This window comes from Gracilinanus agilis, chromosome 1, assembly GCF_016433145.1.
Source record: "Gracilinanus agilis isolate LMUSP501 chromosome 1, AgileGrace, whole genome shotgun sequence".
NCBI classification, from domain to species: Eukaryota; Metazoa; Chordata; class Mammalia; order Didelphimorphia; family Didelphidae; genus Gracilinanus; species Gracilinanus agilis.
This window is the reverse complement of record NC_058130.1, coordinates 52,556,078-52,562,103: the sequence shown is the minus strand read 5'-3', so window position 1 is coordinate 52,562,103 and position 6,026 is coordinate 52,556,078.

Below are 6,026 nucleotides of genomic sequence, written 5' to 3'. Positions count from 1 at the left end.
ACTTGCTCTATTTCTTTTTAGCTGGGTTCGGAGCTATAGGTGAGTGTGGAGGGGGTGGGGGTGGGGCGGTTGCTCAGCTCGCGATTGAGTGAGTGCGAGCCCTTTTTAGCCTGGAAATGTCTCGATTCCACGTACCTTCCACGCTGTGCCCTGTTGTGGGGTTCCTCCGTTCGTCTGGACTTGTTTTTATGTCCCCTTGAGGAGTTTTGTGTGTTTCGGTCAGGAGAGGTTAAGAGCTGCTTCTTACTCTGCCGCCATCTTAACCCGGAAGTCCGAGGAGCTTATATTCTAATGGAGGGACTAGCTGAATTGGGGAGAGGTGGGATAAAGGTATCTGGGGGCAGGTTTTGAATTCTAGAAGTCAGTAACAAGAGTAGGAAGAGAAGACCAGAGAATAAGTAGGGAAGAGAAGACAGAAGCATGCAGAAAGTTAAATAATAATTATTCGAGAATCAAATAATAGTTTGGGGGTAAAGGACCAATGGCTTGGTGCTATGTGGTTAATTGCCCAATGAGGGCAACCAACAAGTGCTGAGATCTAGTTTCTGGGAGGAAACTTGCCACCATTTTGAATGTAGGCAAGAATTTAAGTCCTCAAAGAGGGGGTAATTCTATATGGGGAGATCAACATAGGCAAAGGGAAATTTATATAGGAATATAGGAATACTCTATGAACTCTTGAGTTTATGTTGGTATATACCTATATACAAAATATCTGAATTTACTTTGGTGTACACCTGTCTCTGAATTTGTGTTGGTATACACCAGTGTATAGGCAGCATAGTGAAGTAGTAGAGACCTGGTATGGAGTCATTCAGTTAGTCAATCGTTCAACAAATATCTTAGTACTATATGCCAGTCCTTGTACTAAGCACTGAAGCTGCAAAGAAAGACAAAACCCATTTTTTGATTTCCAAGAGCTTGCATTCTAATGGGGCAGACAAAATGCAAAGACTATGTATATACATGATATATGTATATATGGTGGATGTAGAAAATAATCTCAAAGGTAAGGGACTAGGAGGCTGAGAGGACCAGGAAAGGCCTTCTGCAGAATGCAGATAAGATTTGCTGAGTCTTGAAGGAAGCCAGGGAAGCCAGGAGGCAGAAGTGAGGAGGGAATGCATTCTAGGCATTGAAAAAAGCTAGTGGAAAAGCAAAGATTGGGGAGATGGAGTGCTGTGTGCAAGAAACATCAAGGAGGCCAGTGTAGCTATATCAGGATGTGAAGTATAAGAAGACTGTAAAAACCAGAAAGGGGCAGATTGGAGAGAGCTTTAAATGCAAACAGAGGATTTTATATTTGGTCCTGGAAGGAACAGAAGAAAGCCACTGGAGTTTCCAGAGCAGAATGGGTGACATGGCCTGATCTATACTCCAGGGAAATCACTTTGGAAGCTGATTGACAGATGGACTAAAGTAGACTAAAACCTGGGGATTGGAGAATAATTAAGAGGATAACAGTCAGATAAAAATTGATGAAACTGTAGGAGGGTAGTGGCAATAGGAATGGAAGGAGAGGAATGGGAAGGTAGAAATGACAATATTTGATAATAGTTAGTATATGTGGAGGGGATGTGAGTGAGGAGTTGAAGATGACACTAAGATGAAGAACCTAAATGACTGGTAGGTTGATGGTTTCCATAAAAGTAATAGGAAAGTTGGGAAGAGGGGAAGTTTTTTGGGAAAAGTTAAAGAGTTCAGTTTTGCTCATCTTATGTTTGAAATATATGTAGGACATCCAATGAAAGGTGTCAAAAAGGTAGCTGGAGATGTGGGAATGAAACTCAAGAGAGATTAGAGGGGGATAAATAGATCTGGGATCATTTACATAGAGGATAAATGAAACCATGGGAGCTGATGAGATTACCATATGAGAAAGTATATAGCCAAAAGAGAAGCTGGCCAAGGACAGAGCTTTGGGGGAACATCCATTGTTAGTGGATAAACCTGGATAAAGATCTAGCAAAGGAGACTGAGAAATAATGCTCATATAGATAGGAGTACCAGGACAGAGCAGCATCAGGAAATCCTAGAGAAGAGAGAGAGTACCCAGGAGGAGAGGGTGATTAACAATATACTGAGAGATCAAGAAGGATGAAGATATAGAAAAAGCCATTAGATTTGGAATTTAAGAGAGCACTGATAACTTTGAAGAAAGCAGTGTCAGTTGGATCATGATGTTGGATGCCAGATTAGACAAGGTTATTTTTTCCTAATTACATGTATAATTTTTTAAACTTTTTTTTTAATTTAAGTTCCTGATTCTCTCCCTTCCTTCCATTCCTCCGTCCACCCCCATCAAGAAGGCAAGCAATTTGATATAGGTTATATATGTGCAGCCATACAAAACATTTCTGTATTAGTCATGTTGTAAAAGAAAACAGACCATAAAACCCCCAAGAAAAGTAAAATTAAAAAAGAGTGTACTTTGATCTGCATTCATACTACATCATTTCTTTCTCTGGAGGTAGATAACATTTTTCATCATGAGTTCTTCAGAATTATCTCATAGCTAAGTCATTCAGAACTGATCATCACACAATATTGCTGTTACTGTGTACAATAATCTTCTGGTTCTGCTCACTTCATTTTATTGCAGGCAGTTTAGAAGCAAGTGAAAGGAAAAGAGGAGGCACCTGGTCTAGAAACTTTCTTAAGGAGAGTCATCATAAAAAGGAGGAAGGATATAGGACAGTGATGGCAAACTTTTTAGAGACCAAGTGCCCAAAATGCAACCCTCACACCATGTGAGCCTTACTCTATACAGGGGAGGGAGGAAGTGCTCCCATTGGGCTGCTGGGCAGAGGAGTGGGTGATGAGAGAAATGCCCTGAGGCATGTGTGGGGAGGGGAAGGGAAGTATCCCCCTCCCAGCACATGTGCCATAGGTTCACCAACACAGATCTAGGATAATAATAAGTGGAAAGATATAATAAAATAAGGATTTTTTTTTAAGTATTGGAGAGTCATGGGAATATTTGTAAGGTGCAAGGAGAAAGGCGGTAGATAGGGAGAGATTGAAGATAGTAAAGATGATAATGGGGTCATCAGTCTGAGAAAGCTGGAGGGCTTCACCTTAAGGATGTTTGTTAAGAGATTGAACTTGGCAAGGAGAAAGATCTCTTTTTCATGTGAGGCAGGAGTGCAGTAAGAGAAGATGACTGAGTAATGTGAGATGAAGAAGGAGGATCGGGGGCTCTTAGCAAAATGCCTCAGTTTATTTTTTCTTAAATATGAGGCGAGGTCCGCTATTGAGGGAGTAGAGTTAAGAGGCTTGACGAAGGACAGAAAGATCTGAACTAGCCCCTGTGGTGACTGGGACACTGAATTAAATAGAGAATTATAAAAAAATTGCCTTGCTGCTATGAGGGCCCAGCAGATTATGTGACATTAATTTGTTGTGGACCCCATCCATACAGTTTGGTGGTTTTTCTCTAGCTCTATTCTGCAGTATAAGGCCTGCACAGATAGAGGGGAGGGATAATTCAAGGCTAGAGATTGGCAAGGTAAGATCGGCAATAGGATAAATGGACAAAGGACTCAGGCTTAGAGGATACTATAAATGTGTACTGAATCATCAAGGAGTTAAGATAAGGAAAGAAGAACTTATAACCAGATCAGATTGTGATGGTCTGGGAAAGAATCGAGGGGGTGGAAAGATTGGATGTTGGGGTCCAGGTGAAGACAAAGATCAGGGCTAGGGGGTCACATGGCATAGGGTAAGTGAATGATAAAAGACTATAATCAGATAAAGGAATTCCAGAGTTCATGAACATGAAAGTGGAACATTTGTGGATGATGATGGCAAGACCAGAGATAGTATGACCATACCTGCATAGCTGAGGTATGGTGGAGTAAGTCATGGACATTGAATAGACAGAGAAAAGGGAAACTAGAGTAGTTGAAGAAACATCAGCATGTATATTGAAGTCCCCTAGTTTGAGGGCATGATTTGTGAAGGGCAGAAAGATTGATGAGCCGGGACTGAATTCATTGAGTTGAATTCAAGTTCCACCTCTGAAACAGATTGATTTTTTGTGACTCTGAGAAAGTCATATAACTCTTGAGGAGTCAAGGTTTCAGAGCAGGTGCTGATCTGAATTGGCCAAAGTTTCTCATAAAGTGCTCCTGATACCAGTGAAATAACAGGTCTAGTTAGAAAAAAAAATTACCCAGGTATACTTTGGGTAAGTAGCATTTCTGTTATGAGAAGCAGGCTTGCTTATTGGATAGAGAACTTGCCTCAGTGTCTTCAAGTCCCACTTCTGGAAAATACTGGTTTTATGACTGGGGGAAAGCCACTTAACCTGTCAGTAACTTTATACAGATAACAAGGGAAACAAATTTTAATTTGTTTAATTTAATACTGATTCAATTCACAAACTTACCACAACTCAGGCCAGGCAAACCCTTATGACTAAGTGCCAGGAAAGTGCTGGCCTGGTATCGCCAAAGGCAATTTCCTCTATTTGTGAAATCACCAGTCAGTTTTGAACACAATTCACACAGTTTGGAAAGAGGTTAGAACTTGGGCTGAAAAGACCTGAATTTTGAATCCTTTATTTGACATTTATTAACTGTGATTTGGGGCAAGTCACTTTACAGCTTTGAGCCTCAGTCTATTTGGGGGTGGGGTGGGGAGGAAATAATAAACAACAATAATATACTAGCTGTAAATTGCTTCCTGCATGTGACCTTTGATTATTATAAAATACTCATGGATTCTAACTTTAGCAATGAATATGCAAGACTGCAAATCAGTCTTGAAAGAGCCAGGGAGAGATGTCACTGCAATTTAATCCTCCAAGTCCTAGCTTCCTTATCCTTGCCATTGGTGCAACAGAGATGAGAATGAGAAGGGCAGGTGGTTAGTTCTGCTAGGTGATAATTATTATTTCTTCTGAAACTTAGGCCTGATGGTGGAATTCACCAACCCTGCTTAGTTTCTTATTCATTCACTTTTTGGGGCTGATACTTAAATGTTGGCTGAAATGCCAGGCCTTCAAGTGAAGTCCACCCTGTAATGGAGGATTATTAAGAATGTAATCTAAATGGTTTTGTGGGTTCACACTGGGTTGAAGGAGAGACAGGAATGTCTGATGGTCTGGACCAAACAGGAGAGGAAGACCAGGATTTACTGCCAAGCTGTTAACTGTCACAAGAATGGCAGTTTGGCCAACAGTCACTTAGCTCACCTAGGCTAGGGCCTAAGTAACCAGCAGGCAACAGGTAAAAGTTGTAACAGTTTTAATTGAATAAACAAATAAACAAGGATGGGTATTAGGGATTCTACTTTTAACAACTAAGGACAAACCTCAAGGTTTGTAAGTAAGGGACTTAACTATACTATTCTATTAACCTAAGCCAGGCAGGGCCCAAAGGAAGCAGTACTGAAGTCACAAGGGAAAAGCTCCTCCAAACCTGGTTCCAGCCAGGTATGGTCAGCTCAGCTAAAGGGCCTGAGGATGGCCTTCAATTGGGATCTCATGGTAAATCCAAGGATGGTCTCAGGATGCCAGGAGCATCCAAGGTACCCAGGTAGGGAGAGAGAGTTTGCAATGCTGTCTACTCGATCACAAACCACTTCCCCACTTGATGCTGCTCTGCAGATCTGTTGTCCACTGCTGAAAGCCTCACCTCTCTCAGGATCCCAGGGAATCTGGATGCAGTTTTCCCTAACTCTGAGTTCTCCCAGGGTTAGCAACAGTTATGTCCCCAACCACTATGGAGTCTCTCTCAGACAGCAAGAAGCACACTTCCTGCTTCTTCATTTTCTTGGAATCCTCCATTCCTTCCAGCTAGATCCAACACTAGAACTAAATTAATAACTAAATAACCCTCACAACAGTTCCCCCCCCCTTTGCACAAAGCCAAAATAGTATTCCACACAATATTTTGGTATTTGTGCACTACACACTAAACTAAAATTCTAACCCAAAATAACAAACAACCTACACTAACTCTATTCTATCTAACTCTATCCTATTCTACCCTACACTAGGGATTTTAACAAGGAAAGGCAAA